This window comes from Ambystoma mexicanum, chromosome 11, assembly GCF_040938575.1.
Source record: "Ambystoma mexicanum isolate Mex_15411 chromosome 11, UKY_AmexF1_1, whole genome shotgun sequence".
NCBI lineage: Eukaryota > Metazoa > Chordata > Amphibia > Caudata > Ambystomatidae > Ambystoma > Ambystoma mexicanum.
The window spans coordinates 1,241,591,587-1,241,615,702 of NC_090934.1; the positions used below are offsets into that span (position 1 = coordinate 1,241,591,587).

Genomic DNA, 24,116 nt, shown 5'->3' on the forward strand with positions numbered 1-24,116 from the left:
CCTCACAATTCTGACCCCTCACCCATAGCTCATGATTACATTTGGTGACTGTTTTGATTGTTGCAAGATCAATACAGTGCAGAAAAGGTTGTCTGCTAACCTCTGTCCCACGTTTATGGTGAGGTGTGTGTTTTTCATCTTTCTTTTCCCTAGGCCTACGTGGAAAAAGAATAACATTAAAAATTAGAATGAGGTTGTGATACCTTGAACATTAAAATCTTATGTCTGAATAAAAACCCTCTTGAATCAAATAGAGGAATTATGAGTAAAATAATGCCTAGCAAGATATTTGACTGTCAAAGCATGGGAACTTGAACATATTTTCCTTGACAAGTAAAAAAAGTTGTTTTGCAATCTCTTGATATACACCCATAATTTCTTTGCAATAGGGATTTGTACAATGGACCTGCAGTCATTGCCAGTCTCGGAATGTAGCAATAAATGTGCAAAAGTTAGAATTATTTACATGGCTACTGCAAATGGCATGCTATGTCATTTGAGAGTGTAAACATTGAGGAGAGAGAAAATATCAAGAGTATTGAGATACATTTCATGATTTGGTGGAAGACAGTTTAATACATTTTGAAAAATACAAAATAAACACAGATCAAACGTTATCAGGGAGAACATGTATTCGGCAATGCAATCATTACTGGCACACCTGCAAGGACTTTGATGTGACTGTGAGTACTGAGAAAGCACTGGCTGATGGTCTCTGCCTGTGGACAAGACATTAAAAAGGTCAAGTGAAAAAAGAAGTTATCTCATGAGTAGATAGGATGAAACAATACATTCTGATAGGTCTTGACACTAAACCAACAGATATTAGCCAAATGCATACTGAGAATTTTAACCCACGAGAACATGTCCACTATTCATCAAGGCAACCGTGACCTGCATGTCCACATGGACTGTGGTGTGTCGGGGTGAAAGTACTGCTGCCCCCATGTCCGCCTGCAAAACAAGAAATGAAATGGGTGAATATGAAAAGGCACAGTTAGGAAATTACATTCAAATGAGCCTAGACACGGAACCAGAAGATATTAGCCACATGCTTTGTCCGAATTTTAACCAAAGCTAACATGTCTGCCATTCTAGAATACTACTGTGACTGGCATGGAAATGGGATGGGACAATACATTCTAATAGGCCTAGGCACTAAACCAACAGATATTGGTCACATGCTTGCTCATGTGACCAATAATGAGATATGTAACCAAAGAGAACATGTCTGCCATTCAACAATGAGACCCTGACTGGCATACATGCATGGACTATGATGTGCCAGTAAGTACAGAGAAAGGACTGGTCACCCCCTGTGAGAGTGTAGGAGTAAAAGACGGACACAAGAGTGGCATGTTTATTGGCAAAGACTATTATAAAAAAAATGCGGGGGAGTTGGAGGACATCTATCCTACCTCGAAGAGGGGTTTCCCTGCCTCAACAAAACTAGCTAGTGAAATAGTGTCAGAACGTCCAAAGAAAAGTTCGCCGTCCTGTGTCCAAATCCTAACCTATCCCTCACAAACTAAACTTAAGAAAGATGAAAAGGGAAATGTCTCTCGGCTGCCGACCTGCGAACCAGTTTCGTTTGTTTGTTCCCAGTACCCCTCCTCCTGGCCCACTCTCCTGCTAAGTGAGATAAACAACGGTTTGGAATTCCCAGTTCTATCTCTCTGTTTTCACCCGCACCCGTAGCTATGGTTTACTCTGCTGCCAAGGTATGTGAGTACCAACTTTGTATTCCTCTTGAATGTGGTTCGGGGAACACTACCCCCAACATGGGTCAGAGACCCCTTTCATGTGTTTGTTCACAATGTTCTTTTTTATCCAATCTTTCTTTGTTCCACAGCCCTGGTTTACTCTCCTGCCAAGGTCTCTGAACATCACTTGTAGCTGCAAAGTGCGTATACCCCTTTATGACTGGCTAGGGTATGTTTTTCTAATATGGGTTCCAGACCCCTTTCCCTTGGTTAGTGGCAATGGTCTCTTGCTTTGATCTTCCTTCAGTCCACGGCCTCGGTTTACTCACCTGCCAAGGTCCGTTAGCATCCCTTACATTTAAAGGGTTCGTGTTCCCCCTTGTTACTAGTCGGGGTATGTCATGCTGATATGGGTCCAAGACCCCCTTCATTCGATCACCTTGTCCCGGCAAGTGTTCTCTCTTTACTTAGCTTTGTGCCCCATATGCTTTTTGGGTCTCCTCAACCTTCAGACTAGCTACCCTTGTACCTGTAGGGGCTTGGCTGTCTCTCTCTGGTTGTTTGCGGTCCCCCAGGGGCTTTGGCGTCTTCTCAGATTCAGCAATTTGCCAGTGATTTGGTGTCAGCCCAGTCGCTCTGGATAACGGCGAGCAAACTCCCTGCTCTCTGGTCTGTCTCCCACATGTGGGTATGCGCAGCACTTGCCAAGGTCTCGGTCTGCATCAAGCTGAGAACGAAGACGCCATCATTCTCTTCCCTCTCTGTCTTTGAATGACAGCTGTCCAATCACGTTGTTTCAAAGGCTGAAGTGTGTACCTTCATTATTGTCAGTGGTCATCATTAATCATGGCCTCTTCCTCCTCCCAATGTTTTCTGTATGAGACATCTTGCAAGAACACATGGGGGCATTATGTATTGGAGAATAGAAGGGGGTTTTAAGGGAAGGTGGGAGGGTTACAGGGATACTGTGTTCTCCAAAGATTACCACTTCTCTCAATGGGGTCCTCCCTCTCCATGAGATCCTCCTGCTGAGTACCACCCAAGCGGGACTGTCAGGTAGCGGCCCCACCTCTCTGGCATCATGGAAAGGGGCTCCCCCATCTAAAGCAGTGACGATACCTTAGGTTTTGTCACACCCCCTTAACGCCTGCGGACAAGAAATGAAATAGCTTCGGTTTCTTTGTTAGTCGGGATTGTCCCGGCACCTGACAGCTCTGTTAATAGTAACACTCCCGCTGCTCACACCTCCTGAAAAGGGAGCTTTCTCTGCTCTGCACATACTCTGGTGAACGTCACCTACCGCAGCAGGATGCAGGAGCTGGAGAGCTTCTCTCTCCTCGGGGCAGCTAGTCTTAGTACGTCTTCCTGCTGCATGTTCTCTGCATTCTACAGGATCTCTGACTTCTGCCACTCTCTTGAGACAGCATTCTGCTAGCAACACAGCAGCGGCCCCATCTTTTACTTTTTCCTCCTGCTTCTGCTGCTCCCACTACTTCTCTTTAATGGCCCACACCGGAACAACCTTTAAATGTTTAACGGTCACACTCAGGGGTGGGTCATTACAACCACTAGACTGCACACTATAGTTTGGCAACTCTGAGCCACTCTTCCTCGTCTCAGTACTAAGAGCATTATGGGACTTGAAGTTCATAATGTTCTTATTCATGTTAAGATTATTTAATTCACTCTGTTTTAATGATTTATAGAATGTACATTTAGAGTAAGCTTTCAAATGGATTAATGGATGGTTCTTGGTTTTATAATTTAAACATATTGTAGAATTATAACTATCAAAGGTAGTTGGACTAACTCCCTGACCCTTGCATATATCATTTCCATGTTTACCATAAGGGTTTTCACAACTGACATTTTGGGAAGTGTGAGAGGTCAAAAGATTGGATACACGTCTCACTATCCCTACTCTAACGAGGATTTCCCTGCCTAAATCATACTAAAGGAAACACTCTAACAAATGGTTTCTGTCGCTCACACTTGTGTATACATCAACTCAATAAGGTAAAATATGGCAGTTCATAAGCAACAAATACAACAGTTAAATTCACATCATGATAATAGCTTATCCTTATACTGTGAATACCCGTTCCCCAGATTTAAGCAGGATTTTATTTAGCAGTTCCAAAAGGATAAGGAAATCCTGTCTCACAACAAAAGGTTGTACGTTGATAATCCAAAGTTCCAACTTGAACTCGGCCAACAGTTCACAACTGTTCCACAAAGTGCTCCTCTTACTTGTAACCAATATCTTGAAACACTTCTTTTCATCAGCAAAGCATAGTTTTGTACTTCATTAATTTCAACAAAAATGTCTTTGTCATGATATTTCTGCACCAGTTTATAAAAAACACTTGTTTGCCAATCTTCAATAATTCTGCAGCAGTTCATACAACACTGGCTTCAGTGCTATTAATAGGTCAGGCTGCTTCTGTATTGTTCCACAAAAACAATTTGGTGGTTCTTTAATTGCTTCTTTAGGAATTTTAACCACACTACAGTACTTCAGTTGACTTCCTTTTATTTATTTATTGTGCTTTAGTCAAAAGAGAAACAAGAACGTTTGAATTTTCACAAAATTTAAAAATACAATTCATTTATCATACATCAGTAATAAAATACAATCAAAACATTAATAAACAGCAATTAAAACATTGTTAATAAAAAGATGAACAAAAGCACAATAAAACAAAACAAAAAGCAAAAGGAAGACATAACAAATGTACACCAAGAGTTCTTAATTCCTTCTCTTCAACTAAAACAGTGAGTTTTAAATAGTTACCCTACACATTACATTCTAAGTGGTTTTTCACTCATATCACAAAAATAATCCAACCAAATTCAGCTCTTTCAACAATTTTACAATTTCAGTTGTCAGCAGACTTCCACCTGGTCCACTCACCTGCCAGGCCTACTACTACAAATTTTCTTTGTTCTGGTGTACTCTTGCCAGAACAGAACTAACTGTTACAAAGTCCCTCATTATAATTGGCGGTACAGAAATAAGGGTGCCGGTAGCAACATACCGGCACCCTTTCCGGATCTACATACAACAACAATGCTGGTAGGGGCCACAGATCCCCCAGTAGGCCTGACCTGCCAGGTTTTCAGGCTCTGTACCGGCATGGTTGTCACTGAAGCACTCGCACCGTTAGCAACTATGGTCTCAATGGAAATGGGCATTTACCATTACCGCCACCACTTGTGATATCCCAGTGGTACTGGGATATCAGGCGGCGATAAGGGTGTTATGGGGTTGCTGGTAACCCGCCGGCAACAAGTGGATTTTACCACCAACCCCGTAATGAGCCCCAATGTCTTCTGACCTGATGTACTCTCCTGCCAGGCCAGAACAGATGCTAACTACAAGTATTTCTGTGGTAACAGTCAACTTCACTTCCAATAATGTAGCAATATCTCTTGCTTCACAACATCAAGTATAAGAATGTCTTCAAGGGAGACAAGAACGACTCTGGTGCTGTTTATTACCCATATGTGATTTCCACACGCAATACGGGTTATGCTTCACTCCTCCTGAATATCTTCTATCAGAAGGGCGGCTCTCCTGCCACTCTTGTTTCTTCTTCTGCTTTACAACTTCAAGTTCAAATGTTATTTCTGGGAGAATAAGAAACACATTAGTGCTGTTTAGTACACTCTTGTGTTTGCCCCATGGAATACAGGCTATGTTCCACTCCTTCTGAATATCTTCTACCAGAGGGGCAGCCTTCCCACCACTCTTGTGTTTCCCCTTCCGCACTAACCAAATGTTGATAATGGGTCTATTTCACTTTCACACTTCTTTTGCTTCAGCAATGTAGGCTTAAGCCATCTCCTCTTATGACTTCCTTTACATTTGGGCAACAGTCTTTCCAAACAATGAAATTCTCAATGGCCTTCTTTTGGCTTCCGCAATACTGGGTGTTCACAAATTGCCTTGATATTATTCTCTTTTGTCTTTGGCAATTGTAGTTTTTATTATCTTCTTGGTTTACTGCCCTTTCTTGTTGTTTGATTTGATTATTAAGTTCTTGCTCAGCCATCTGCTCCCTTTTAAATCTGCTTGGTCTGAAATAAAATAATTAACCTGCTTCACCTATGTTAAGTATTCAAAAAGCCATATCTTTCGAGTTACTTTGTTTATCACATTTCTGGTATTCAAATCACTGGACTTGGCCAGAGGGTGGTTACGGAGCGCTCCGGGCTCACAATGTAACAGTGAACTCAACAGGTCTGGCGTGCACGTCCGTTTGCCTCGCTGCCTCCAGGACCTCTGCTTCATTTTTCCTGAGCGGCTCGGCAACCTCTTCTTCGCTGCTTCGTGCGGCCTGTGTCTATAGATTTCAGAGCCCTCCTGGCTCTCACAGCTATCCAGTGCTCACCTGCCACCGATGCTCCTCTGACAGTCAGGAAAACTGCAAAATGGTGCGCTTTCCGCTGTGTGACCTCTGCAACTGCAAACTCAAGCATAGGAGACCCTCTCGGGACCGGCATTCATTTCACACAACCAATGACCCCAGCGTCTCGGCTCTTCATTAACGTCTGCTTCTGCTGCTGTCTGGAAGTTACAAAACTACTCCACCTTCTGCTACTACTCCTCTCCTTCCTAATGGCCTGCACCTGAGGGGATCTTTTATGCCCCCCAGTCTCCCTCATTTGTGGGTCATTATTCTTAATGGGCTGCAAGCTGCAGCCCTGTGCTGCTGCAGTCATCTTCTTCATCCCAGTACCTTGGGAATTTCGGGGACTTGAAGTACACAACATAAAATGCATCTTTTTCAAGGAAATTATCACCACCAAATTCCTTTCTCTCCTTATACACAGTCCCCAAAGGAGTACCATAAGGATCCCTTGAAATATTTGGTTATAAAGATGAATGGGGGGTTTCAGGGTTTAATTGGTAACATTTACAGACTTCTCTTCCTTATTTCCCAGGGACTCATATGGGCTTTCATTTCTATGGCTGGCAGTGACTTTAAAAGTACTTTTCTTACTCCTAATACATGATTGGTTATAACTGTCTTCACCCACACTTCTACATTTATTTTGAGGAAATAAACACTATTTTTGACACCAAGCCCTTATATATTCCAGTATCAAAGATATTCTCTTCCTTGAGGAAGAAAAATACCACAACTCATCCCACAATGTCCTCCTGTTCCCCTGTGGCCCTTCTCCTCCCAGGCGATCCTCCCGGCTAATACTGCCCACCAGGGTCAGGATCAGGAAGCGTCTGCCTTTCCTTAGTGAATTGGGAAGGGATTTTAGGTAGGGTTTTCATGAGGACTACATAGGATTCATCACAGAAGCAAAGCCTTACTATGACAGCACGCCATTAGGTATTCAGGTATTAGAGAAACTTCACCCTCAGAAGAGAATGAATAATGAGTCTTTCTTGATGGAGTTTCCATATTCCCTTGGTGGCCTTCTCCTCCCATGTGAATCACCCGGCTAATACCACTGCCAGGGTTAGGATGAGGTAGTGGCCGCCTTCCCCAAGCCACATGGGAGGAGACTTTAGGTTGAGATTCAGTGAGGACTCTGCAGGATTCATCTCAGATGCCACTGCTACCACCAATGGCAATGGCAAAGCCGCTTGGTGGCATTAGCACTATTAACAGGGATCAAAATTGAGATTCATTGACCAGGAGCTAAAACCAGCTCCTGGGTGTCGGGCGTCATCTAGTAGGCAGGAGTAACCACAGGAGAACCAGGACCTACCAGACATGCTCCTTTAACTTTTTTTTTTTTTAAATATTTTTATTCAAATTTTTTTTTTAAAACCAAACATACATTTCAACTGTTTCAATATACAAAACGCATCATGTGTCATTTAGTGTCCATTGGAACTCCCCAACTCACCCCCCCTCCCCCTTCAACTAGAGCCGAATCTTCCATGTCAACTGCTGGAGCATTCTCGGGCAGAGCAGTGTCTAAGAAGTCATTTCCCAAGTCTTCTGTTTCGTTGTTACTCTGGCAGGAATTAGCTATGGAGGACACCAATTGCCGCCAGGCCAACAGGGGCCCCACTTCCTCTTCGCCCCCCCCTGGTGACCGCCTCAAACCAGACAACAGATTCGGCTTCCGCCCACTTTAAGAGGTCTGCCCACCACAGTTCCACCCTGGGTCGGCGGGCCGCCTTCCAGCCCATTGCGATCCTGCGCTTGGCCAGAACATAGGCCAGGTCCTTCATTTTACTTATGTGTTTGGAGTGCCTGGGCCTAGGAAAGAGCCCTAGCATACATGACCAAGCCGATTCTACATCCAGCGCCACTCCCCCGCCAGCCAGCTTCGTTTTGGCCTTGTTCCAGAACTTGCGCACTTCCGGCAGGCCCAGAACATATGCAGCAGCCCCGCGTCCACCTCCCCACACCTAGGGCATTGCTGTGTGGCTGGGCCCCCGAACCTTGCAATCTTCTCCGGGGTCAGGTAGGCCCTGTGGGTAACATACAGCTGAAGCTGTTGAAATCTAGCATTGCGAGACACCTTTTTATGGTATCTCTGTGCCCATTCCCATTGCCCATCCAGCATAGGTCCTCCCACCTCCTCCTCCCATTCCTGTCTTAGTCGGGGCAACTCCTTCCCCGCCCTCTCTCGTAAGAGTTCATATATTCTCGAGATTTCGTGCCCGCCCTCTGACACATCATACATGGTTTCCAGGGAGGTCTCAGGGTCCTTCGCAAGCACTGTCTCGGGCCATCTTTCCCTAGTCTTATTAATAAGCCTGGCATAACTAATATATTGGCCTTCATGCACCCCCGCCTCCTCCTGCAACCTCTGGAAGTCCAGCGCCTCACCACCCTGCCATATATCCCCGAGGGTGGCCAGGCCCACCTGCTCCCAGTATCTTCGAACTGATTCGAATAGCTGAGGGTCGTCCCCGCACAGGACCACCAGCGGGGCCTGCCGAGAGTATGGTTCTCGGTCACCCATCATCTTCCAAGTCCTTTGCCAGATCTCCCAGCCCAGTCTCAACAGCCGTCCCCTGCCCGCCATTTGATCCCTGCGCAACCACACCACCTCTTGCAGGAAGTACGGGGCCGAATCTCCATGTAGAAGTCGCACCTCTGCCGAGTCTTCCACTGAGAGCCACCTAGCCACATACAACAGCTGCCCCGCGAGGTAGTAGAGCTCAAAATTTGGCAGGCCTATGCCACCTTTGTCGTACGGGTTCTGGAGCTTCCACAGGGCCACCCTATTCCTGGAGCTTCCCCATAGAAAACCCCTGCACATGCTGTGTAGTTTAACGAAAAGGCTTTTTGGTATCAAAAACGGGATGTTCACAAAAAAGTGCAAAAGTCTAGGCAGGACCACCATCTTGAGCAAGGCCGCTCTCCCCATCATGGTCAGGGGCAGTTTGGCCCAAAAAACCATGCTGTTTTTAATCCCTTCAAGCGCTCTTTCCATATTGTGTTTGTGTTCTGCTTCTATTTTATGATAGATGTTTAATCCCAGGTACCTGAACGTTTCTGTTTGCCATGGTATCAGTAGGACAGGCAACCTCTGCGACGGGACGTTCCTGTATCTGCCCAGAGGAAAGAGACTGGACTTTCCGAGGTTCACCGATATGCCAGAAAGGGTGGCATATCGCTCCATTACCTCTAACACATACTGCAAGTTTTCCTCTGGATAGCGCAGGTAGAGCAACATGTCGTCCGCATATAGTGATATCAGGTGCGTGCCGCTATTCATTCTTATGCCCACCTCCCCGTATTGGTGACGCAGACACACCGCCAACGGTTCTAATGCTAGTATGTATAGCATAGGCGACCAGGGGCACCCCTGTCTGGTCCCTCTACTAAGTTGCCAGGCGTCAGAGATTATGGCCCCAGTTTTAACTCTCGCCAGCGGGGCGCTGTAGAGCAGCTGGACCCACCTGAGGTATCCCGGTCCCATTCCGAATCCCTTCAAGACCGCTTTCAGCCAGGGCCATCTTACCGAGTCAAAGGCCTTGACTGCGTCCAGTGACACTATGGTTAGCTCACCCGATTCCCTTTCAGTCTGATCAATAACATGGTGTAGCCTTCTGTGGTTATCTGTAATGTTTCTACCCGGGACGTAACCTGTCTGGTCTGGGTGTATCAGCTTCCCAATCACCCTCTTCAACCTGTTGGCCAGCACCGCCGTGAGTATTTTGCTGTCCTGGTTGAGCATGGACAGTGGTCTGTAAGACCCGCACTCGTCGGCTGGCTTCCCTGGTTTCAGGAGTGGGACGATCACGGCCTCGCGGAGGGACGACGGGAGTTCCCCTGCTCGTAGGCCTCATTAAAAGTAGCTAGCAGTGGTTGGATTAGCTCCTGCTTATATGTTTTGTAGAACTCGCCAGGCAATCCGTCTGTGCCAGGCGCCTTACATGTGGGCAGATTCTGGATCACTACCTCCAGCTCATCAGAGGTGATAGGTGCGTCTAACTCTGCATGCTCTAGGTCATCTAGGGTGGGCAACTCTATGTTCTCCAATGTATCGCGTATAACTTGTCCCATGTCCTCCCCAGTGTCCTCGTACAAGTGCCTATAGAACTTGTGGAACTGCATGTTTACCTCCACTTGGGTGCTACACATGCAACCTCCATCGCCCTTGACCTCACTAATCACCGAGCGGGGAGTCTCACACTTATATAGCCAGGCCAGCAGTCTGCCTGGCTTGTCGCCACCTGCATGTATCCTCTCAGTGTATCTCCTGTGATTAAGTCTGCACAGCCTGTCCCAGAGTTCACTGCAGGTAGTCTGCAAGTCTTTTATCCTAGTTCTATTGCCATGAGCAGTGTTTTCACACCGCGTGAGGTCTTCTAGCTCACTTTCCGCTGCTTGGAGTTCCTTTTCTACACCCCCCTGGAGCCCTTTAGCCTTAGAAATGGCCACCCCGCGCACCACCACCTTAAACGCTTCCCACAGAGTGCCCATCGAGCGTACACTGCCCGTATTTATATCAAAGTATTCCTCAATGGAATCCCGTAGGCCTTCCCGAAACCCCTCATCCCGTAGCGCCTCGGTCCTAAGCCTCCATGTCGGGATCCGCGGTCTTGGGGGCTGGTGTTTCCATTCCACTATCAGGGGCGAGTGATCAGATAATACTCGGGCCCTATATTCCGCCCCCACTATGTCCCCCAATATCTCGGCCATCACAAATACGTAGTCGAGCCTGGTGTGCAAGTTATGTGGCGCTGCGTAGTGAGAATATTGCCTATCCTCTGGGTGCATTCTCCTCCATACATCCACTAGGTTTAGGTCCCTCAATAATGTTCCTAGCGCTCTGGCCGCCGGCGACGTTTTTTCCGCCCTGTCCATTGATCTATTCATCCTAGGATTCAGGGTGCAATTGAAGTCCCCCCCCCACATTACCGTACTCCCTGCCAGGGGCCCCATTGTACCATAAAGAGTCCTAAAGTAAGCTGCTGTATCGTTGTTGGGGGCATACACGTTCACAATGTGCACTTCCCTGTTCTCCAAGAGGCCCGTCACCACCACCATCCTGCCCTCAGAGTCTGCCGTGTGGCTAAGCACTCGGAACGGCACGTGCGGCGCCACCCACGTGATGACCCCTCTAGCATATGCAGAGTACGCAGCCCCCACCACCGTGCCCTTCCATTTCTTCTTAACCATCTCCTGCTTCTCGCTAGTAAGGTGTGTCTCCTGCAGCAGGGCTATATCTATACGCATTCTCTTTAAGTACAGCATTACTTTATTCCGTTTCAGGTAGCTGTTGAGGCCCCATACGTTCCAGGTCACAACTTTGAGGTTACCCGACGCCATCCGTTCTGGCCGTCCCCATCCCAACCCTACTCCCGATGCTCCCGTTGCTAATTAGTTTTCCGGCTCTTTCCCAAAAAGTTACAAACGGAATCCCCTTATCCCATCCCCCCATCCACCCCACAACACACAATTCCCACCCTTCCCCCTTCCTACCAACCCCCAACAATTGCCCAGCTCCATCCCTGGATCTCAGGCCTACCCACTTCTGGACCTGTCCCGTATTTGAGGACCCGGACCCTGTAGGGCGTCACCAATCTAACGGTGACCTAACTAAACAAACTACTATTGGGGTCAGAGAGCGCTTCACGGGAGCCCTATCGTCTATGTCAGGAGAGGCGCGCCCGACGGGACCCGCCGGCAAATACCTTGGCTTCCGTCCCACCAGCACAACAGCATCCTATATTCCAGTCCCAATGTCATAACTATGGCACTTAGGGTGCTCTCGTCACGTATTACTTATCCTCAGCCTCTTCCGTCTGGGCATCCGGTTCTTGAGGTTGGCCCTGCAAGTCTAGCCAGTCCATCGCCTCAGTAGGAGTCTCGAAGAACAAGGATTTGTTCTTGTAAAATACCTTCAGCCTGGCGGGGTAAAGCAACATGTAGCGGAGGCCTACTTCCCTGAGCCTCCTCTTTACCGCTCCGAAGTTCATTCGATTCCGCTGCACCAGGAGCGTATAATCCGGGTACGCCGTTATATTCGCCGACTCCCTTTCAATCGTTCCTCCTTTCCGAAAAAATTCAAGAATCCTCTCGCGGTCACGATAATTCAAGATCTTCGCGATCAGCGACCGTGGGGGGGCCCCCGGGGCCGGCCTCCTGGTCAGGGCCCTATGCGCCCTTTCTACCGCAAACCCCTGGGTCAGCACCCCGCCAGTTATCTCCTGCAAAAGCATTGTTTCGACATATTCCGTGGGATTCGGGCCCTCAATTCCTTCTAGGACACCCACTATACGAATGTTGCTGCGTCTGGCGCGCCCTTCTGCTTGCTCTGCTCTATCCTCTAAGTTGCCGACTCGCTGAATCAGGGCATGCAGCTCCTTAGCATGTGAAGCGCACGCCTCCGCGTTCGGGATCAGCTCCTTTTCCAGTGCCCCCGTGCGCTCTGCGATCGTACGCACATCTTGTCGCAGCAGGTTCACCTCTTCCTGGACCGCTCCGATCTTGAGGTCCAGGCCCACTTGCAGCTCCTTCATGGCCAGGCCTAGCTTCGTTTCCCAGGCCACCTTCAAATCAGCGATAGCTGCCAGCACCTCCTGGATTGTGCCCGGTGAGTCCCCCGCGACCGCAGGGGCGCTCGGGGGAGACTTGGTGTAGGCTTCCATCGTGGGCTGCTTGGCCCGGGGTTGCCCCGCTTTGGCAGACATCTTGTCGCAACAATTAGGCACGGTCTCACCGTGCTGTCCCTCGCTGGAGTCTGTCTTGTCCACAGCCCCCACAGTGTCCGCTCCCGCTCCGCTCTTCGAACACGCTTCGGGCGGCAAGCGAAAAGTTCATTATTGGGGTCTCAATAATTTCAGGCCCAAGACCACCGCTCGCGTCGTCTTCTTTGTGCTGGCCGCCATTTTGTCTGCGTCTTCGGTTCTGGACCCGCTGCACTGCGGCGAGGATAACTCGAGTCCGAAGCACTCCCCACGCACCAAACTTTCGGCGAATGTCGCCACAACCTTCATGCACGGATGTGTGGGTTTGCAGCGCCGGCTGGTCACTGCGTGCGCCCCTTCTTCCCAGGATCGATGCCGGATCTGCGGAGCTCCGTGAAGACACAGCCTCCTACGTGGCCATCCAAGCCACGCCCCCTGCTCCTTTAACTTTGTCCATTTTGTATGAACCCTTGTATTTAAATGTGTATTAGATGTGTTCTAAGAATATTTTATTAACATTCTCAAATACTCCAAGTTAAGGTCACATTGACATGTTTGGAAGGTACCAGTTGGCACTAGGATCCAAAGGTACCACCTGGTAGCTGTTGGTTTCAAGCTAACCAGGCTCTACCATGCTAGAAGCAGGAGCTAAATAGCTCCCATTTCGCGTCAATTTCGAACCCTGATTAATACTGCCAAACTTGTAATGTGGCCCACTGAACTTTAAAATCACTCAACTGATGTGGGCTAAGCTGTACCAAGTGCCTTGTGTGGAGGGTCAGAAGGAGACTATATTTTTCCATCTTCAATAAGATTTTATTCAAATCAAAAGAAAAATGCCTTAATTTCCCTAAACTATGGGTTCCCTTACCTAACACAACTAACTAGGGTGCTCGTCGTCAGTTGTGAAGTCCAAATTATAGTCTGTCCTCCTGTCCAAAACTAAGCTACTCTGACCCTACCGCTAATGCTGAACAACTAAAGTCCAGAAGAATGACTCCCTTCTCCTGGGGCTGCTTTCTCAGCAAGTTCTTCTCAGTATAAAATCTTTAGATAGTTCTTGGCAATCAACTTCAACAGTTTGTTCAGTTCAATTAGGGGACTTTCCAACTCCCTGGCTTCCCCTTCTCCTGGCCTTTCAAGATCCTCTTTACAGGTACTCCTTTTCCTAGAGGTTCTTTCAATCTGTCTTTCTCACATATACTTGAATGTTTCTCTTTCTCTGATGCCCAACTTATGTCTTGAGATTTATAAACAATAGTCTTATGATCACAGTTATCAACTCTATTATCTCTTGGTTTTTCACTGAGACGAGTATCATGACCATAGTGATGAGTATCTCCCTTCTGATTACTTTGTCTCTCACTGGGATGAGTATGGTTGACCCAATTTATTTATTTATTTATTTGCATTTTTAAAGCGCCCAGCTGCCCACGGGCATCGTGGCGCTGTTACAAGAAGGTTTACTTAACACAGGCGAGTATCATGAAAGGCAGTGGACATGGTTACAGACATGGTTGAAGGTACAAGGTTACATGGGACAGTGAACTTTGGTACAGCAGTATACAGAAATTATTTGCATTGCAGTAGAGTTCCATTAAACAAGGTGGTTTTCAGTGCTTTTCTAAAGGCACTGAGGGATGTTTCCGCTCTCAGTTTGGGTGGTAGTGAGTTCCATGCTTTTGGCGCTAGGACTTCTAAGCTCGAGCCGCCAGCTTTAACTCTGTTGAAGTAAGGGACTAAGAGTTGGTTCGCGTACAGGTCCCTTTTGGGCCTGATTGTTTGGACTGGTTGTATCCAATCAGTAAGGTAGCTAGGGGCAGATTGGGATATGCATCTGTGGGTAATGGTTAGGGTCTTGAACTGGATGCGCTCTTTGACTGGGAGCCAGTGGGCATTTTGTCTTGCTAGGGAGATGTGTTCCCTCTTGGGAATATTGAGGGCAGCTCTCAAGGCGTTGTTCTGTGTGATTTGGAGTCTATTAATATTTTTAGCAGAGGTGCCCAATAGGAGGATGTTGCAGTAGTCCAATGTGGCACCTATTGTGGCCCTGGCTATGTTGAGGCAGTTTGTAGTGGATAGGTGAGGTTTTACTGCATTAATTATTTTGGTTGTTAAGGCTGCTGAGGATGAGATGTAACTGACATGTCTATCCATGGAAAGGGTGGAATCTAGATAGACTCCCAAAGTTTTTACAGCAGAAGAGACTGAGATGACCGAGTTTTCAATTAGGAAGGTGCTATATTTGCCGTCAAGTTTGCTAAGGGATTCTTTGGGGCCCCACAGTAGGATCTCTGTCTTGTCTCCATTGAGACAGAGGCCATTGGCTGCCATCTAGGCCTGGATGATGGCATATGTGTGTTGTAGGGCTTTCAGGTCTTGGTTGTAATCACCAGTTAGAGGGAGAAGAATTTGAGTGTCGTCGGCATAATTGGTGAATGTTATGCCGAATTCTTCTAAGTCGTTGAATAGAGGGAGTGTGAATAGGTTTTACAGTGTAGGGGAGGTGCAGGAACCTTGTGGTACTCCGCAGTTGATGGGGGAGGGAGTGGCTGATGCTTTGTCTGAGTAGACTCGCATAGCTCTGCCTTCCAGGAAGGATGAGATCCAAGTTGTGGCTTCAGTAGAGAAGTGAGTTGTATTGGTGAGGTGTGTCTTTAGAGTTTTGTGGTCGACTAGGTCGAACACAGCCGACAGGTCAAGGAGTAAGAGGATGGCACATTTGCCTTTATGTATATTTTTTAGGAGTTGGTTTTTTAAGTCGAGTAGCGCAGACTCTGTGCCGTGGCATGGGCAAAAACCGGACTGTCTCTTGCCTAGGATGTTATGAGATTCGAGGTAGGCTTGTATCTGTAGATAGGTAGCCTTATCGAGGATTTTCAACAGAAATGGCACTGTTGTAATGGGCCTGTAGTTATTAGGGGAGTCTGGATCTAGTGTGGGCTTTTTCAACAGTGGGCAAACCCAGGCTTCTTTAAGTGAGGCGGGTACTGAGCCAGTGGCAAATGATGCATTGATAGAGGTGCTAGGGACGCAGCGCAGTCTTTGATTATGTTTGCTGGACAGATGTCTCATTTGCAGAGTGATAGTTTTATTTGTTTCATAATGTTTAAGATCTCAGGTGCGGTTACCTTTGTGTAGGAGGCTTACAGTTCGGGGTGACTAGCGTTTTGTGAGGGGGTTTGGGTAGATTGTCAAGGTTGGTTTTGATTTTCTTTTGGAGTAAATCTAGTTTGTCAAGCATGGCTTTCTGGATGTCATTAAACCATTTCTCGTCTTTGACTGTTTGATGTTTGGATGTGGGAGCTACGACTAGCTCGTTGAAGATGGCGAATAGTTATTTTGAGTGCGATTGGGCATTATCGATTCTAGTATTGTATGTGGCTGCTTTTGCTTTGGCTATGGCATTTTTGTATTGTTTGACAATAGGTAGGAATCGCGTGAAGGGGCGGAGGGGCTTGATTGCCATTTTTTGAGAGCTTGTCTTTTAAGTGATTTTAGGTCTTGTAGGTCTTGATTAAACCAAGAGTTGGCGTGAAAGAGTTTTTTCGCTTTTTTAGTCTCTAGTGGGGCAACTGTGTCTATGACTTCTTTGATGGTGGTGTTATAGAGATCGACTAGTTCTTCGGGGTTATTGGAGATGGGTGATGTTAGTGCTGAGACTTCTAGGAGTGGGCAGATTCTCTCTTTGGTGAGTAGTTTTTTAGATCTGGATAGGGCGGCTGGCATGGGAGGGTCTTGATTAGTGGCTGCATTTGTAGGGATGAAGAAGTGGATGAGGTGGTGATCAGTCCAAGGTTGAGGCGTGTTTGAGTTGATATCTACCTTGCAGTTGTGGTCGACTAACCAATCTAGTATGTGGCCTTTAGTGTGAGTGGCAGAATCAATTATCTGGATGAATTGAAGGTCTAGGAGAGCTTTGGCAAAGGTTTTGCTGTGTTTGTCTTTTATGTCGTTGAATCCGAGATTCATATCTCCTAGGAGAATGGCTTTGGTGTTTGGTTTGAGGTTATTACCTAGGAGGTGTAGGATGTCGGCTTGGAAGTTCAGGAGTGGGCCTGTAGATGAGGTGCATTGTCATGGTGTCGTTAGGTGAGAAAGAGATTTTTACTGATAAGGCATCAAAGTTTTCGGATATGATGGGTTTAATTTGTCTAGCCTTTAGTGTCTCTTTGACTATGAGAGCCACACCACCGCCTTTGTGTGTTGGTTTAGCTTGGCGGAGGATGATGTACCCAGGGGGGAGGGACTGGTATATGGCTGGTCCAGAGGCTTCATGGAGCCAGGTTTCTGTGATGGCTAGAGCGTCTATATGAGCGTCTACCCAATAATGCTTCTCTCTCTTCAGGTTAGCTTGTCTCTCACTGGGATGAGTATGATAAGCCCAGTAGTGATTATCGCTCTCTTGGTTACTTCCTCTTTCACTGGAATGAGTATGATTAACCCAGTAATGCTTCTCACTCTTCTGGTACGTTTGTCTCTCACTGATGAGTATGATAGGCTCAGTACTGATTCTCGCTCTCTTGGCTACTTTGTCTCTCATTCGGACGATTATGATCTGCTCAGTAATATTTCTCATCTTCAGGTTACTTCATGTCTTACTGAAACAAGTATGAGTATCGTACTGGTTATACTCGGTACCCTCCACGTGTCCCCCGCTTTTCCTGTTACCTTTGTGGTCTTGGGACTGCAACACCGGGTTGGTAGTCCATCTCACAGACTCTTCTCCCTGGATCAGGAAGGCAATTTCGATGTTCTCTTCCTCTAAACTGGACACCCACTGCGGCGTCCCTTTGTGTTTGGCTTCTCTGCCTGGAGAGCGTTCCCCAATGCTCTTTCTCGGTTTGTCCGGTCTGAACGTCTATTTTTAATGGCCTGGACTCATTTGCTTGGCTTTCCAGGGCCTTTCTCCTCTTTGGTGAAACACGGGCACCATTAGGCGGAAGCTTCCCTTGCTCATGGGAAACTGTGTTGCCTTCTAAACTTGCTTGTTCCGCTGCTACTGCAGCTTTAAACTTCCTGGGCTTCGTTCTTCTGGTTATTTGTCCTTCACTGGGACGAGCATGAATAACCCAGTGAGGATTCCCACTTCTCGTCACTTTGGGTCTCATTGGGATGAGTAGGAGTACACCGTTCATTATATTCGGTGCTCGCCCCGGGTCTCGCGCTCTCCCCTTTACCTTCTATATGTAGGGATTGTGTCACCGGGCTCGCCACTTCGTTGTAGATTCTTCCTCTGTTCGTCAGGATGGCCACTTCCTTTTCCTCTTCCTCTTTTTTGGGCCTGTTCAGTGGGGCTACTGTACTCATGGTCCTGGTGGCTATGAGTCACTAGCCTGTCTCCTCGCTCAGGCCACCAGTTATCCATTGGTCCTTTCCTTCGGCTCCCCAAGGCCTCTGTCTTTTTAGGTGCAACTCAGGCACCTGTTTACTCGAGCTTCCTCCTTTGCAGGGAAGCAGCACATCCCTGGCTTTTTCAGCTCTGCTGTAGCAGCTTATTTGAATTTCCTGATGTGCTCTCTCCCCTTGGTCTCCTACTCCTAAACATATGATGCTATACTGGGACTCTCCCGGAGTAGCATGGAAGTCCTTATTTAGTGTTTGGTTGGTGCTTGTTCTTGCTCCATTGGTTTTTTTCATCAGAGTAGTACATCCTGGTGTTCTGTCACAATAAGAAATGTTAACTGTTTCTTCCACTGCTCTTCCCGCAGGCCTCATCAACCTTGGATGATGGAGAAGCAGGGCAGAGAGTTGCTCATTCGACCAGGAGTTCTTGTCCCCAAGGGGAGAGTCTCTACCGGTGTGGTTCCACTTGCCTCTACCGATAGGGAGGGTATTAATAAAGCGGGCCAACCTCCCTAGGCTCACAGGGAAAGGCTTCCCCTCTGGGGAGAAGTGACTGAATCCCTCGATTTGTCACACTAGTTTTTTTACACTGTGCCATCTCACCACCATGTTAGTCTCAAAGCATGTAAACCTTGTTCCGACTAAAGGTGCATTTAGTTCCGCCCAGGGACAGTAGGACCTTAGTCTGCTTAGAATGCATTCACCAGAAAATTGGGTCATACATCTCAACTCACATGCTTTTGGTGGGTTTCCCCCACCTTGTAATCAGTTTCCTCACGTGCCGAGCCCCCTACGGGACCATACACTTCAATGGGAGACCTGACAAAAACAAAATCAGATGTTTTTACCCACACTCGGGACACATAGGGTTGAGAGCGCTGTGGTCTAATATAAAAAGAGAGGGATGTGCAGAAGTAAAACCTGGTTGGAGCATGATAAGTTCATGAACAGGTGATCGGTAGGTGGAGATTGCTGTTTATTAAATATATATGTAAAGTCTAGGTATGTGAGGGGCTTGAGGTGTACTGAAGCTTTTCTAAGTATATTTTGGGCGGGGTTGGCAAGGGTCCTCCCAATGGCGGGTCTGTGTCTTTTTATTCTAAACGTAATTTAATTGGCATTTTAAATGAAACAACAATACCCCCCCTCCCCATAATGCCCCCCACACTCCGGCAGTAGTAGGGTGCCCATATTTTTCACGTTTGTGGTGGTTTCTGGGATATCGTTCCTTTTACATAATGTCAAAAATTCTCAAATTGTGTGGGCACCACTGATATACATAGTTCCCTTTAAAAAAGTCCAAGACAAGTGCTAAATCATGTTGGAACTTCCCGGTTTCTCCTTGCAAATTATATGTCGTCCATTCCATTGTCATAAATCCCCACAGTTTGAATAGCCAATCTCTTACCGTTGGCGGCCGTCTTTGTTTCCAACATTTCGCAATCACCAGCCACGCTGCTAGTACCATTAACATAAAAGCTTTACCATGTGCTCTAGTGGGAAAGCGAATTTCCAGATCAAACAAACCACACATCCATTCCCTGGGGGTCAGAATCACCTGAGGGGTAACAATTGCTTTTATCTGGGTTGTAACCTCTTCCCAAAATACCTCCAAGTCCGGACATGCCCACCAAATATGTTACCAATTCCCCTTCATGCCGCATCCCCTCCAACACTTCTCTGAGGTTGACGGAAACATTTTGTGCAATCCCTCTGGTGTGTAATGCCACTGAACCATTATCTTATACCACGCTTCTCTAACTTGGATTGACCTCGTCAGCATCTGGTGCAACTCCCCTGTCATTAATATTGAATATAGCTTCGACACCATTTGTTTGTTGCCAGTGTGTTTGGTAATGAATTCTCAAACTACGTAAGCTCTCTTCCCGCAGCTGCCTTCCCTCCAGAGCTTGCTATCCAATGTCTTATTTGGTATACTCAAGTCTATCCCTTTCGGAGAGGCCCATGAGCTGTTTACATTCTATGAAGGTGCAAACATCTGTTTCCTGCATCATATCTTGCAGCTTTGTGCACCCCACCCTCCGCCACTGCCTAAACGCACCATGCTCAGTTCCTGGCTGAAATTGCAGATTCCCAAATATCGGGGTAAAAGGGGCTTGGCGCGTAGATAAACATCCCATGTCAAGTAACCGATCCCACACATCGCACACCGCCACCAACACCCTGGCTAATCCATGTGTTCTGGGGCCTATCATGTCTATGTAGCCATAAAACCCCCTTCAAGGGGCCCTCCGCTACCACCCTATTCACCCTTGCCCAGGGTTTCAAAGTGTCTCCAGTTAACCATTCATCCAATACTCACAACTGTGCAGCTTCATAATATTTTGTAAAATTTGGAGGCCCACCCTCTTTTGTCCATGGGTGCCATTAATGTGTGCTATGCTGCTCTCAGAGATTTAATTTGCCAAAGGAATCTCGAGACAATTTTAATTCAATACCACAAAGAATAAACACAGAACCGGAATTGAGAGAGTCTGAAAGTGGTATAGTACCCTCGGGAGAGTCACCATCTTAATAGTGGCTACCCTTCCTAACAATGAAATACGGAGTGGAGTCCATCACCCCAGATCCTCCTTCACCTGTTGGAGCAACCGCGGATACTTATTGTCATACATCTGTGACACTGCATTAGCTATGTTGACTCCAAAATACCTAATGATACTTCTTGCCACTACAAAAAAGAAGAACATGGCAGAGCCTTCCTCTGTGCCTATGGTAGCCCCAGATCCAACATTCTGATTTCCCCATATTAACCTTGAGGCTCGCCACTTGTTCCATCACTGCCAGTTCCACCACTAGTGCTGGTATCGAGTGGTCCAGGTGTATTAATGTAATTAGCATGCCATCCGCGAAAGCTACTACCTTGTGCTCCTCCCACCTGAGGGGTTGCCCTGTATAGCCTAACTCTTCTCTGAGTTTACACAGAAATGGCTCCAAATATGTTGCGTAAAGAAGCAGCTTTAAAGGGTATACCTGCCTCGTTTCACAATCAATTGCTATACTACGAGACAGTTGTTTGTTAATCGACAAGCGTATCTTGGGGGTTTGATAATTTGCTCGTACCATCCGTATAAACTTAGCACCTATCCCCATCTGCTCCATTGCCGTAAACAAAAAGGGCCACTCCACCCAGTCAAGTGCCTTTTCAGCATCTAACGACGCCAGCACTGATAGAATCTGCTTGGTGTTAACCTTCTCTATCAAATGTACAACCCTCCTGATGTTATCACATATTTGTCTCCCCATGATAAACCCCAAATGGTCTGCATCAATCAGGTTCGGAAGGAGAGGAGCCAATCTCGACGCCAAGATGCCCGTGTACACTTTCGCATTGATATTCATTAATGATATAGGTCGATACGAACTGCATTTCATCAAGTCTTTGCCCGGTTTCCCCAAAACCACCACTTTCGCCTCTGTCATGGTCGGTGTTACCCCACCTTTAGCCACCATCGAATTGAATAACACCGCCAACCTAGGCACAAATTACTGAGCATACTTTTTGTAAAATACTGCTGGGAATCCATCCAGACCCGGTGCTTTATTCAGTGGCAGTGCCTTAATAGCTGCCTCCACCTCCTCCTCCCTTACATCCCCATCCAGCCTTTCCTGCTCTAAAGGTGTTATCTTTGGTATTGCTATGTCTGAAAAATATTGTCCAACACCCCGACGGCCCGGGTACTCCGAAGCATATAATGATTCATAAAATTTAGCAGAGGACTCTATTATGGCCTCTGACCCGGTAGCAATCGAACCATCGGGCGGCATAATTTGAAGTATCGTTTTAGCAGCGTCCAACCTCTTTAGCTGCCGGGCTAACAGCTTATCTGCATTATTTGCCCACATATAGTACCTCTGCTTGGTTATCAACAGGGATTTCTCTGCCCTTCGAGTTCGCAGCAGTTCCAATTGACTATGGAGTTTAATTTGTTTATGTAGCGCCCTCGTTCTCTGCTGCGCTATAGCTTGTTGTGTATCTCTCAACTGCCTTTCCAAGTCCATTTCGATCACCACTCTCAGCTTTTCCCGTTGAGCTCGCAAGGCAATAAGTTCCCCTCGCATTACTGCCTTGAAGGCATAACAAGTCACCTCCGGCAATACTCCTTGATCCTTGTTGATTGAGAAGTACCCATCTTTCTTATCCCTAGTCACCTCTGCTGCTCCCGCATCGTTCACCAATTCACCTGGGAACATCCAAGAACATAGCCCACAATGCGACCCTTTGTCCTTAACCGTCACCAGCAAAGGGGCATGGTCGGATAGTGATACAGACCCCAATTCAACTTCCATCACCTCACCCTTTAGCCTTTCTGATATCCAAGCATAATCAATTCTGGACACGGAGTGGTACATATGTGAAAAACACATATAGCCTCTTTCACTTCCCCACTTGGTATGCCAAACATCACGTAGGGTCAGAGTTTCAAAACTTTCCTGTAAAGCCTGTGTAGGGGGTGCTGAACTCCTCCCCACACTTCTATCCATGGCAGGTTCCCACGCTAGGTTGAAATCTCCCGTTAATCAAATCTCCCCTACTACAAAGCTCTCCAGTTTAGCTGCTACCTCCTGCAAAAACCTATCCTACCCTTATCTGGGTGCATACATACAGTCACCATGGTAACTTGTCTATGTTCAAACTGCAATAATACAAATAAATCTCTCCCCTCACCATCCGCCAAGTGCCGCACTATCGTAGCCTTAAGAGACTCTTTGATCCCTATCCGAAACCCATGAGGTCTTCCCATTTGACTATCCGGGAGAATTGCTGCCATCTCACTGCAGATCTATCTACTTTCTTTATATGCATCTCCGGCAGCATGATAACATTTGCCTTTTCCCTCCTGACCAGGGGTTCCATCTTCTTGCGCTTCATGGGGGAGTTTAGACCCCTCACATTATATGACACAACTTTCAATGCAAAGCATAGTGAACATACTCATTATTACTCCTATGTTAATCCCATTTCTGAAACTGTGCACTACTCGCCACTTTCTGCCCCCTTTCCCTCCCCACCCTCCCCCCAACTTCCCCAACCAACCCACCCCCAACAAACCATCTCAGGTCTAGGCCAATGATCCTATGATACCCTCTTGGACCTCCCCCGAAGCTTTGGCCTAATAATTTACCTGGGGCCACCACCATAGGAAAGTATTCTATCATATCCCCTCGATTGCAAGAATTGCTCCCCAGCCCCCCCCCCCCCCGTTCCGGGCTATTATGAACCAGTGTCCTGCCGCTCTTCATACACTCATCCCCCTCCAAAACATTATTTTGCCATTAATCAATGACACACCACCTTCCGCACCCCCCTCTGCTCCTCCTCCTTATCCTCTTCCTAGTGGGCCTTTCAGTCTCGCCCCCCCTACATCCCATCTTCCCCTGCACCTTAGACCAGTCCCATTGTCTAAGCCCACATTGTGTGGATAAGCTTGCTCGTCTCTCTCCATGACCTTCTTCCTCCTCCAAATTCAACAATGCCCTCTGCACATGATGTGACCCGATGCTGCACGCCCTCCAAGTTGAAAAATAAGCCAAACAGAAATGTCCACTTGTATGGAATTTTTTTGCGATAAGAGTCTGTGTCATCTGGCCCAAGTCTCTCTGTTTTTGTTTGCAGTGTTACTAAAGCCAGGTCTTGGAATAGTTGCACCTGTGCCCCCTTCACCGAGAGTGTCCCTGCATTTCTCGCTGCGCGCAAAATGTTCTCCTTCACATCATAGGAGGTAAGGGCAACCAGGACATCTCTCGGTCTTGCTCCCTGCTCTGTCCTCCTTGTCTACACTCGATGGACACAATCTATTCCAATGTCCTCCGGCTGTACTTCCAACAATAAATTCCAGAAGCATTGTTGGATCGTATTCTTTAGGTCTGCGCCCATTATTGATTCGCTTAAGCCTTCCACCCTAATAGTAAACCGCTGC

General features: G+C 47.1%; 1 long non-coding RNA gene across 1 annotated transcript in view; it reads right to left on the reverse strand.

Annotated features, from left to right (window-relative positions):
• Nucleotides 1-548: 548 nt before the first annotated feature.
• LOC138504264 (uncharacterized) overlaps nucleotides 549-24,116 on the reverse strand; it is a 35,470-nt gene continuing 11,902 nt past the window's right edge. Inside the window, exon 2 of the long non-coding RNA XR_011279813.1 lies at nucleotides 549-954. This is a non-coding gene — a long non-coding RNA (uncharacterized lncRNA). The remainder of the gene's footprint in view (nucleotides 955-24,116) is intronic.